The following is a 12,500-nucleotide window of genomic DNA, read 5'->3' on the forward strand; positions in this document are numbered from 1 at the left end:
ACTTAGTCGCGTACAAACAGAAAGCAATACGCCGCTGGACTTAGTCGCGTGCGAGCATAAAGCAATACGCCGCTGTGACTTTGTCTCCTGCGGTTAAAAAAAATAATTTCGCTACGTACGGCCGATGGTCGTGCGTAGCGATTTTTTTTTTCCTTTAAATCAAACAACGAGACGCACGAATAGAAAGCGATACGCCGCTGCAACTTTGTCGCGTGCCAGTAAAAAGCAATACGCCGCTGGACTTAGCCGCTCGTGCTACCGCTGCGCGCGCACCTCCGAATCAGCGGGTATGCGCCGGAGTAGGTAACACTCTCTTAAGGTACGCCGTTCTGCGCAGCTCGTCTTGCGCGCGCGCGCGCGCGCGCTTTTTCAAATATTTTTAAACGTTTTTTCGCGTTTTTTCCCGTTTCTTCGCGTTTTTTCCCGTTTTTTCCCGTTTTTTTCCCGTTTTCCACGTTTTTTCCCGTTTCACGAGAGAGACGAAAACGAGGAAAATAATCGCGACAAATGCTCGCTCGCTGCGCTCGCTCGGACGAATATAGCCCAACCCAAAACCGATCCCGAGCGTTCGAACGAAGATTTCGATGAAATCGAAGAACGAACGCGAAAGGGATTGGTTTTGGGTTGGGCTATTTTTTTTTCGAGCGAGCGGAGCGAGCGAGCAACGCGTAAGAGCGTATCGTTGCGTCGCAGGGACTTTGAAATATTCGCCACTGTTCGAACGTTCGAGTCGAAATAACTCGAGAAAAAGCGTTATGACGCATCGAAATTATCAGTGAAATCGTTACGTATCGACGAAATCTAGTCGAAAGTAGCGATTTCACTTTATTTTTTTAAAAAATTTCGTCCTCCGGACCAACGTGACCGGGACGTTGGAACTTAGAATTTTTTCGCACCGTTACGAAAGTACCGAAAGTTCAACTCGAAATAACTCGGGAAAAAGCGTTATAAGGTATAGAAATTTTGCGTGAAATCGTTACGTATCGACGAAATCTAGTCGAACGTAACGATTTCACTTTATTTTTTTAAAAAATTTCGTCCTCCGGACCAACGTGACCGGGACGTTGGAACTTAGAATTTTTTCGCCCCGTTACGAAAGTACCGAAAGTTCAACTCGAAATAACTCGCCAAAAAGCGTTATAACGTATCGAACTTTTGTATGAAATCGTTACGTTTCGACGAAATCTAGTCGAAAGTAGCGATTTCACTTTATTTTTTTAAAAAATTTCGTCCACCGGACCAACGTGACCGGGACGTTGGAACTTAGAATATTTTCGCACCGCTACGAAAAGGCCGAAAGTTCAACTCGAAATAACTCGCCAAAAAGCGTTATAACGTATCGAAATTTTGCGTGAAATCGTTACGTTTCGACGAAATCTAGTCGAAAGTAGCGATTTCACTTTATTTTTTTAAAAAATTTCGTCCTCCGGACCAACCTGACCGGGACGTTGGAACTTAGAATTTTTTCGCCCCGTTACGAAAGTACCGAAAGTTCAACTCGAAATAACTCGCTAAAAAGCGTTATAACGTATCGAAATTTTGCGTGAAATCGTTACGTATCGACGAAATCTAGTCGAACGTAACGATTTCACTTTATTTTTTTAAAAAATTTCATCCTCCGGACCAACCTGACCGGGACGTTGGAACTTAGAATTTTTTCGCATCGCTACGAAAGTACCGAAAGTTCAACTCGAAATAACTCGCTAAAAAGCGTTATAACGTATCGAAATTTTGCGTGAAATCGTTACGTATCGACGAAATCTAGTCGAACGTAACGATTTCACTTTATTTTTTTAAAAAATTTCATCCTCCGGACCAACGTGACCGGGACGTTGGAACTTAGAATTTTTTCGCCCCGTTACGAAAGTACCGAAAGTTCAACTCGAAATAACTCGCTAAAAAGCGTTATAACGTATCGAAATTTTGCGTGAAATCGTTACGTTTCGACGAAATCTAGTCGAAAGTAGCGATTTCACTTTATTTTTTTAAAAAATTTCACCCTCCGGACCAACGTGACCGGGACGTTGGAACTTAGAATTTTTTCGCCCCGTTACGAAAGTACCGAAAGTTCAACTCGAAATAACTCGGGAAAAAGTGTTATAAGGTATAGAAATTTTGTGTGAAATCGTTATGTTTCAACGAAATCTAGTCGAAAGTAGCGATTTCACTTTATTTTTTTGAAAAATTTCATCCTCCGGACCAACGTGACTGGGACGTTGGAACTTAGAATTTTTTCGCACCGCTACGAAAAGGCCGAAAGATCCCCTCCAAATAACTCGTTAAAAAGTGTTAGAAGGTATGAATATTTTACAAGAAATCGTTATAACTCGATAAAATACGTCGGGATTAAGCGTTTATATCGTCGGCAGACGGATATAAAAACGTTTGGACCGACACGACCGGTCGTTGGAACATAGAAAAATTCCGAGCCGGTACGTTGGGACTTAGAAAAATTCCGAGGGCGAAAAAGTTTTTTCGAGTTTATTCGTTAAAAAGCGTTACAAGGTATGAATTTTTTTGCATAAATCGACGTAACTCGACGAAATACGTCGGGATTAATGGTTTATTTCCGTCCGAGAACGATTTTTAAAAACGGACCTATGCGGCCGGTCGTTCGTACTTAGAAAATTTTCGGACCGAACACTCTTTTTCGATTAATTCGTTAAAAAGCGTTATAACGTACGAATATTTTTCAAGAAATCGTTATAACTCGATAAAATACGTCGGGATTAAGCGTTTATATCGTCGGCAGACGGATATAAAAACGTTTGGACCGACACGACCGGTCGTTGGAACATAGAAAAATTCCGAGCCGGTACGTTGGGACTTAGAAAAATTCCGAGGGCGAAAAAGTTTTTTCGAGTTTATTCGTTAAAAAGCGTTACAAGGTATGAATTTTTTTGCATAAATCGACGTAACTCGACGAAATACGTCGGGATTAATGGTTTATTTCCGTCCGAGAACGATTTTTAAAAACGGACCTATGCGGCCGGTCGTTCGTACTTAGAAAATTTTCGGACCGAACACTCTTTTTCGATTAATTCGTTAAAAAGCGTTATAACGTACGAATATTTTACAAGAAATCGTTATAACTCGATAAAATACGTCGGGATTAAGCGTTTATATCGTCGGCAGACGGATATAAAAACGTTTGGACCGACACGACCGGTCGTTGGAACATAGAAAAATTCCGAGCCGGTACGTTGGGACTTAGAAAAATTCCGAGGGCGAAAAAGTTTTTTCGAGTTTATTCGTTAAAAAGCGTTACAAGGTATGAATTTTTTTGCATAAATCGACGTAACTCGACGAAATACGTCGGGATTAATGGTTTATTTCCGTCCGAGAACGATTTTTAAAAACGGACCTATGCGGCCGGTCGTTCGTACTTAGAAAATTTTCGGACCGAACACTCTTTTTCGATTAATTCGTTAAAAAGCGTTATAACGTACGAATATTTTTCAAGAAATCGTTATAACTCGATAAAATACGTCGGGATTAAGCGTTTATATCGTCGGCAGACGGATATAAAAACGTTTGGACCGACACGACCGGTCGTTGGAACATAGAAAAATTCCGAGCCGGTACGTTGGGACTTAGAAAAATTCCGAGGGCGAAAAAGTTTTTTCGAGTTTATTCGTTAAAAAGCGTTACAAGGTATGAATTTTTTTGCATAAATCGACGTAACTCGACGAAATACGTCGGGATTAATGGTTTATTTCCGTCCGAGAACGATTTTTAAAAACGGACCTATGCGGCCGGTCGTTCGTACTTAGAAAATTTTCGGACCGAACACTCTTTTTCGATTAATTCGTTAAAAAGCGTTATAACGTACGAATATTTTTCAAGAAATCGTTATAACTCGATAAAATACGTCGGGATTAAGCGTTTATATCGTCGGCAGACGGATATAAAAACGTTTGGACCGACACGACCGGTCGTTGGAACATAGAAAAATTCCGAGCCGGTACGTTGGGACTTAGAAAAATTCCGAGGGCGAAAAAGTTTTTTCGAGTTTATTCGTTAAAAAGCGTTACAAGGTATGAATTTTTTTGCATAAATCGACGTAACTCGACGAAATACGTCGGGATTAATGGTTTATTTCCGTCCGAGAACGATTTTTAAAAACGGACCTATGCGGCCGGTCGTTCGTACTTAGAAAATTTTCGGACCGAACACTCTTTTTCGATTAATTCGTTAAAAAGCGTTATAACGTACGAATATTTTACAAGAAATCGTTATAACTCGATAAAATACGTCGGGATTAAGCGTTTATATCGTCGGCAGACGGATATAAAAACGTTTGGACCGACACGACCGGTCGTTGGAACATAGAAAAATTCCGAGCCGGTACGTTGGGACTTAGAAAAATTCCGAGGGCGAAAAAGTTTTTTCGAGTTTATTCGTTAAAAAGCGTTACAAGGTATGAATTTTTTTGCATAAATCGACGTAACTCGACGAAATACGTCGGGATTAATGGTTTATTTCCGTCCGAGAACGATTTTTAAAAACGGACCTATGCGGCCGGTCGTTCGTACTTAGAAAATTTTCGGACCGAACACTCTTTTTCGATTAATTCGTTAAAAAGCGTTATAACGTACGAATATTTTTCAAGAAATCGTTATAACTCGATAAAATACGTCGGGATTAAGCGTTTATATCGTCGGCAGACGGATATAAAAACGTTTGGACCGACACGACCGGTCGTTGGAACATAGAAAAATTCCGAGCCGGTACGTTGGGACTTAGAAAAATTCCGAGGGCGAAAAAGTTTTTTCGAGTTTATTCGTTAAAAAGCGTTACAAGGTATGAATTTTTTTGCATAAATCGACGTAACTCGACGAAATACGTCGGGATTAATGGTTTATTTCCGTCCGAGAACGATTTTTAAAAACGGACCTATGCGGCCGGTCGTTCGTACTTAGAAAATTTTCGGACCGAACACTCTTTTTCGATTAATTCGTTAAAAAGCGTTATAACGTACGAATATTTTTCAAGAAATCGTTATAACTCGATAAAATACGTCGGGATTAAGCGTTTATATCGTCGGCAGACGGATATAAAAACGTTTGGACCGACACGACCGGTCGTTGGAACATAGAAAAATTCCGAGCCGGTACGTTGGGACTTAGAAAAATTCCGAGGGCGAAAAAGTTTTTTCGAGTTTATTCGTTAAAAAGCGTTACAAGGTATGAATTTTTTTGCATAAATCGACGTAACTCGACGAAATACGTCGGGATTAATGGTTTATTTCCGTCCGAGAACGATTTTTAAAAACGGACCTATGCGGCCGGTCGTTCGTACTTAGAAAATTTTCGGACCGAACACTCTTTTTCGATTAATTCGTTAAAAAGCGTTATAACGTACGAATATTTTTCAAGAAATCGTTATAACTCGATAAAATACGTCGGGATTAAGCGTTTATATCGTCGGCAGACGGATATAAAAACGTTTGGACCGACACGACCGGTCGTTGGAACATAGAAAAATTCCGAGCCGGTACGTTGGGACTTAGAAAAATTCCGAGGGCGAAAAAGTTTTTTCGAGTTTATTCGTTAAAAAGCGTTACAAGGTATGAATTTTTTTGCATAAATCGACGTAACTCGACGAAATACGTCGGGATTAATGGTTTATTTCCGTCCGAGAACGATTTTTAAAAACGGACCTATGCGGCCGGTCGTTCGTACTTAGAAAATTTTCGGACCGAACACTCTTTTTCGATTAATTCGTTAAAAAGCGTTATAACGTACGAATATTTTTCAAGAAATCGTTATAACTCGATAAAATACGTCGGGATTAAGCGTTTATATCGTCGGCAGACGGATATAAAAACGTTTGGACCGACACGACCGGTCGTTGGAACATAGAAAAATTCCGAGCCGGTACGTTGGGACTTAGAAAAATTCCGAGGGCGAAAAAGTTTTTTCGAGTTTATTCGTTAAAAAGCGTTACAAGGTATAAATTTTTTTACGGGAATCGTTCTATCTCTATTAAATACGTCGGGATTAAACATTTTTATCGATTTTTTCAAAAAATTAGCGTTCGTCGAACTGACACGACTGGGATATTTTTCTAATTTTTTCGTTAATTAACGTTACAAGGTATATATTTTTTTGCATATTTCTACTTATTTTAACGTATTGTAATTGATTATAAACTTATTTTTTGTCCGTATTCGATAAAAGAGTATGTTTACTGATGCAATTTTTCGGTGAAAAAAAAAATTAATTTTTTGGTAAAAATGCATTTCTATTATGTTAATAAAACGTCTGGTAATGTATTTCGATGGTTGGATATTGGCTTTGTATAGTAGTGATCGAGCGTTCGCGAGACTAAGTTCCAGCGTCCCTTCCGAACGGTACGTTGCTACGGAGGTTTTGCACCGTAAGCGCGCGGCCGCTAGCCCGGCCGGCGCCGGCCTTCCGGCTGGCGCTTTCGTATCTATAAGAGAGACGTCGAGCCGGACGGTTCGGTCGGAACAGCGTTGAGCGCGTGGCTATTCTACGGCCTCGGTTGAGAATTCAGTCACCGCTCCTCGAGTCTTAGTGTATTTTACGCTATTTCTCGACTGTTCCTCCGTTCTCGTTCTGGTTTTTTCTCTACACTGCTGCGCCGCGGGTCGCTGTCCTGGACGTAATGACCAAATATCGTGGCAAGGTTCCCCTGAGTCGGGAAGCTGGTGACCTGTGTGTACGTATTCTAACAAAAATTGTTAGATGCGTGTGTGCTTGTACTAACTGAGCATCGATTCATTCAAAAGAGTATAACCGTCTGCTTTCTATAAAAACTTCTGCTTTCGCAGAAGTATCCGATGAGGCGGTAGGAGCGTACTATCTTTGCGTAGTATGTCTTCTGCCGAAAATGTTCTACCGATTGAAAGAATATTCTTACGGTATGTCCAGCGCGACGCACTGGGATACGCGCTTGTTCGTTCAGCGTGAGGTGCGTATACGTGCTTTACCGCTAAGATATTCTAATAAGTCTTTTTACACGAAGACAGCATTATGGAAATGTTCCTTTAGAAGTACGATTCTAAACATTTTATATAAGACTATGAGAAAGAGAGAGAGAGAAGAGAGGAGGTGGAGTTGAGAATTACAAAGTGGCTGCGAGCGGCGTTCGAAGATTATTACTGAACTATGGGTGTATCTCGAACGTCGCTAGGAGATATATTTTATAGATATATCTATCTTAAGAACGAAAAGTCTCGTCGTACGGTGCTTACGTCCCACCTACGACACGAAGAGAACTTAAACGAAATTTATAAGAATTGTTATACGAATAAGATCCCTGGTTGATCCTGCCAGTAGTCATATGCTTGTCTCAAAGATTAAGCCATGCATGTCTCAGTACATGCCGCATTAAGGTGAAACCGCGAATGGCTCATTAAATCAGTTATGGTTTCTTAGATCATACCTACATTTACTTGGATAACTGTGGTAATTCTAGAGCTAATACATGCAAACAGATTCCGACCAGAGATGGTAGGAATGCTTTTATTAGATCAAAACCAATCGGTGGCGGATGGCTCGTCTGTCCGTCCATCGTTTGTTTTGGTGACTCTGAATAACTTTGTGCTGATCGCATGGTCATCTAGCACCGGCGACGCATCTTTCAAATGTCTGCCTTATCAACTGTCGATGGTAGGTTCTGCGCCTACCATGGTTGTAACGGGTAACGGGGAATCAGGGTTCGATTCCGGAGAGGGAGCCTGAGAAACAGCTACCACATCCAAGGAAGGCAGCAGGCGCGCAAATTACCCACTCCCGGCACGGGGAGGTAGTGACGAAAAATAACGATACGGGACTCATCCGAGGCCCCGTAATCGGAATGAGTACACTTTAAATCCTTTAACGAGGACCAATTGGAGGGCAAGTCTGGTGCCAGCAGCCGCGGTAATTCCAGCTCCAATAGCGTATATTAAAGTTGTTGCGGTTAAAAAGCTCGTAGTTGAATCTGTGTGTCACAGTGTCGGTTCACCGCTCGCGGTGTTTAACTGGCATTATGTGGTACGTCCTATCGGTGGGCTTAGCTCCTCGCGGGCGGTCCAACTAATATCCCATCGCGGTGCTCTTCACTGAGTGTCGAGGTGGGCCGATACGTTTACTTTGAACAAATTAGAGTGCTTAAAGCAGGCTACCTTCGCCTGAATACTGTGTGCATGGAATAATGGAATAGGACCTCGGTTCTATTTTGTTGGTTTTCGGAGCCCCGAGGTAATGATTAATAGGGACAGATGGGGGCATTCGTATTGCGACGTTAGAGGTGAAATTCTTGGATCGTCGCAAGACGGACAGAAGCGAAAGCATTTGCCAAAAATGTTTTCATTAATCAAGAACGAAAGTTAGAGGTTCGAAGGCGATCAGATACCGCCCTAGTTCTAACCATAAACGATGCCAGCCAGCGATCCGCCGAAGTTCCTCCGATGACTCGGCGGGCAGCTTCCGGGAAACCAAAGCTTTTGGGTTCCGGGGGAAGTATGGTTGCAAAGCTGAAACTTAAAGGAATTGACGGAAGGGCACCACCAGGAGTGGAGCCTGCGGCTTAATTTGACTCAACACGGGAAACCTCACCAGGCCCGGACACCGGAAGGATTGACAGATTGATAGCTCTTTCTTGATTCGGTGGGTGGTGGTGCATGGCCGTTCTTAGTTGGTGGAGCGATTTGTCTGGTTAATTCCGATAACGAACGAGACTCTAGCCTGCTAAATAGACGTAACTTATGGTATCTCGAAGGCCCCCGGCTTCGGTCGGTGGGTTTTTACTACCAACGTACAAACAAATCTTCTTAGAGGAACAGGCGGCTTCTAGCCGCACGAGATTGAGCAATAACAGGTCTGTGATGCCCTTAGATGTTCTGGGCCGCACGCGCGCTACACTGAAGGAATCAGCGTGTTTTCCCTGGCCGAAAGGCCCGGGTAACCCGCTGAACCTCCTTCGTGCTAGGGATTGGGGCTTGCAATTATTCCCCATGAACGAGGAATTCCCAGTAAGCGCGAGTCATAAGCTCGCGTTGATTACGTCCCTGCCCTTTGTACACACCGCCCGTCGCTACTACCGATTGAATGATTTAGTGAGGTCTTCGGACTGGTGCGCGGCCAATGTGATAAGCATTGCCGATGTTACCGGGAAGATGACCAAACTTGATCATTTAGAGGAAGTAAAAGTCGTAACAAGGTTTCCGTAGGTGAACCTGCGGAAGGATCATTAACGATACGATACCAAAAGAATTTGACTTGAACACATATAAAAACTATGAAATATATATCACAATGGTCGGTAAGGAGCCGTACTCCTCCTGTATCGACGAAAGTATATACGACGTATTAACAAGCTATATACTTTAACAAACGAAAACGCCAGGGAGCTTGGCAACCTCCGTTGGCACGAATAGAAATATTCTTAAGGAGGAGACGACCCTCCAGCTACGGAATTATACGAAGAGAAGGTGGCACTCTCTCTCGATCATCGGGATGAAGAGATATATATATACAAGTATAAAAACGAAATGCGAATGAAACTTATTCGAGGCGCCTGCGTGAGGTCGTAAACAGAAAGACCCGCCGTCTCCGAATAAAACATATAACATATAATATATATATATATATATATATGAAATTCTAATAAAAGGGAACTCTAGCTTCGAAAGAGCCAACAAAAGTTAAGGCTCGATATCAAACGAAAAAATTACGATGGAAACCAGGTGTAAAGAGAAATGCAGTCGTGGCGCCTGCGAGAGGCCGTACACAGAAAGACCCGCCGTCACGATCTCGTATTTCGTATTTGCATCGTGGAAACCGTACAAACGAAATATAAAAGTCCATGCAAACTAATAAGAAAATCTCTAAAGTGCCTCGTGTCGGAGTGATCATGCTCGCCTATTCTCTTCTATGTTTCGTGGTCTGTGTTGCGTTTGTTCTCCTCCTAGCAACGGGACATATCGAAGACTCCTCTTTGGGATCGAACGAAGCGTCTAGAACGAGTCGACGAGAGCGAAAGAACTTGTAGCGAGTCGCGCAGAGCGAAAGGATACCGATATACATCTTCGAAGGTTCTCTTCGAAGATCCATGGATACCTTCTGCGTCGACTTCTCTCGTCTCTTTCATCGAAACTCTCGTCGTTCTCGAAACGTGCTTCCTACCCAAAGGGCGTGTGCTCTTCGTATGTCGTTTCGTTCGAAATAACGAAACCACGTGTAACATACTCGTGGATCGGGTAACCTAGAACGAAGACGCATCGCGTGGATGTTGGCCCGCTATGCGACGATGACCGATGATGATGATGATGATGATGATGATATGATGATGATGTCGATGTCGACGACGACGACGATGAAGACGATGTGTAGCAACGATTCGTAACTAGTCTAGCCGAAGTTCGTTCAGAGGGGAACGCCGCCGGCTTCGAAGCCTCGATGTCGTGAGTCGGACACCCGTGCCGTCGCTAGAGTTTTTCAAACTCTGCTTCTGGATATTGGGACGAAAGACCGCTCGAGGACGACGACAGCCGTGCGTGCGTATCCCATCGAATTTTTTTTACACCACCTGAACGAGACTAAAGTTTCGTCTAGTTGATCGTCTACCGTCGCATAATGTATATTATATACCGTTCAGAGGGGACCGGCTGTCTATCCTCGTTGTCGTGAGTCGGACACCCGTGCCGTCGCTAGAGTTTTTCAAACTCTGCTTCTGGATATCGGGACGAAAGACCGCGCGAGGACGACGGATGCGAGTCCCATCGAATTTTTGACTTACACACTACCTGAACGAGACTTAAAGTTTCATATTATATACCGTTCAGAGGGGACCGGCTGTCTATCCTCGTTGTCGTGAGTCGGACACCCGTGCCGTCGCTAGAGTTTTTCAAACTCTGCTTCTGGATATCGGGACGAAAGACCGCGCGAGGACGACGGATGCGAGTCCCATCGAATTTTTGACTTACACACTACCTGAACGAGACTTAAAGTTTCATATTATATACCGTTCAGAGGGGACCGGCTGTCTATCCTCGTTGTCGTGAGTCGGACACCCGTGCCGTCGCTAGAGTTTTTCAAACTCTGCTTCTGGATATCGGGACGAAAGACCGCGCGAGGACGACGGATGCGAGTCCCATCGAATTTTTGACTTACACACTACCTGAACGAGACTTAAAGTTTCATATAATATACCGTTCAGAGGGGACCGGCTGTCTTTCCTCGTTGTCGTGAGTCGGACACCCGTGCCGTCGCTAGAGTTTTTCAAACTCTGCTTCTGGATATCGGGACGAAAGACCGCGCGAGGACGACGGATGCGAGTCCCATCGAATTTTTTATTTACACACTACCTGAACGAGACTTAAAGTTTCATCCAGTTTGTCGTCTATCATCGCATATATAATATACCGTTCAGAGGGGACCGGCTGTCTATCCTCGTTGTCGTGAGTCGGACACCCGTGCCGTCGCTAGAGTTTTTCAAACTCTGCTTCTGGATGTTGGGACGAAAGACCGCGCGAGGACGATGGATGCGTGTCCCATCGAATTTTTGATTTACAAGACACACACTACCTGAACGAGACTAAAGTTTCATCGAGTTTATCATCGCATAACCCGTTCGGAGGGGACCGGCTGTCTATCCTCGTTGTCGTGAGTCGGACACCCGTGCCGTCGCTAGAGTTTTTCAAACTCTGCTTCTGGATATCGGGACGAAAGACCGCGCGAGGACGATGGCTGCGAGTCCCATCGAATTTTTGTTTTTTTTTTTTTTTTTTTAAAGAAAAAACACCACCCGAACGGAGATGTGTTCTATCTTTCGTCGATTTTTCATGCTTTCAGTCGGTCGCGTGGTCGCCATCCGTTCGGAGGGGTCGCCGGCTTCGAAACCTCGATGTCGTGAGTCGGACACCCGTGCCGTCGCTAGAGTTTTTCAAACTCTGCTTCTGGATATTGGGACGAAAGACCGCTCGAGGCGGACGGCCGCGCGAATCCCATCGAATCTTTACTATCACCCGAACGATGGAGAGATGCACGCGCGCTGTTTCTTGAATAATTGGACGAGAGAGTAGAATCAAACACATATATAACATGGGCTAGCCACCGTGCTTACTCGTTCGCGAGATCGTGTGCTGTACAGAGGATTCAGAATCGGGTGTATATATCCCCGTCGTTTCCTGACGAACGGAGCTTCGATCTCGATGGTTGTTATATATCATAATGTACTTTACGCCCGGCCGGCGAACGCGCGTATCTTCGCGCGTTCGTCGTTTTCTTTTTTTTTCGAACGTTTTTGTGTCGTCAATCCTATGGCGACTTCTGCGCGTTCGATTCCCGTTGGTCGAACGTGACGGAACTCGGCTTCGCTAGAACCGAGAAGAGTACATTTGAGTATTGAACTGTTGTAAATTTATAAAAGATTACCCTGAACGGTGGATCACTTGGCTCGTGGGTCGATGAAGAACGCAGCTAATTGCGCGTCAACGTGTGAACTGCAGGACACATGAACATCGACATTTCGAACGCACATTGCGG

At 43.8% G+C, this 12,500-nt stretch overlaps 1 long non-coding RNA gene and 2 other non-coding genes across 3 annotated transcripts in view; 2 read left to right on the forward strand and 1 right to left on the reverse strand.

The window, feature by feature from the left end:
* LOC126876620 (uncharacterized) overlaps nucleotides 1–12,500 on the reverse strand; it is a 57,409-nt gene that overhangs the window by 32,863 nt on the left and 12,046 nt on the right. The window lies entirely within an intron of this gene.
* Nucleotides 7,285–9,207, forward strand: LOC126876625 (small subunit ribosomal RNA). The gene has a single exon (XR_007694382.1). It is a non-coding gene; the product is annotated as a small subunit ribosomal RNA (ribosomal RNA).
* LOC126876629 (5.8S ribosomal RNA) overlaps nucleotides 12,387–12,500 on the forward strand; it is a 155-nt gene continuing 41 nt past the window's right edge. The window contains exon 1 of the ribosomal RNA XR_007694385.1: nucleotides 12,387–12,500. This exon is cut by the window's right edge and continues 41 nt beyond it. This is a non-coding gene — a ribosomal RNA (5.8S ribosomal RNA).

This window comes from Bombus huntii, unplaced genomic scaffold (assembly GCF_024542735.1).
Source record: "Bombus huntii isolate Logan2020A unplaced genomic scaffold, iyBomHunt1.1 ctg00000086.1, whole genome shotgun sequence".
Classification (NCBI taxonomy): domain Eukaryota; kingdom Metazoa; phylum Arthropoda; class Insecta; order Hymenoptera; family Apidae; genus Bombus; species Bombus huntii.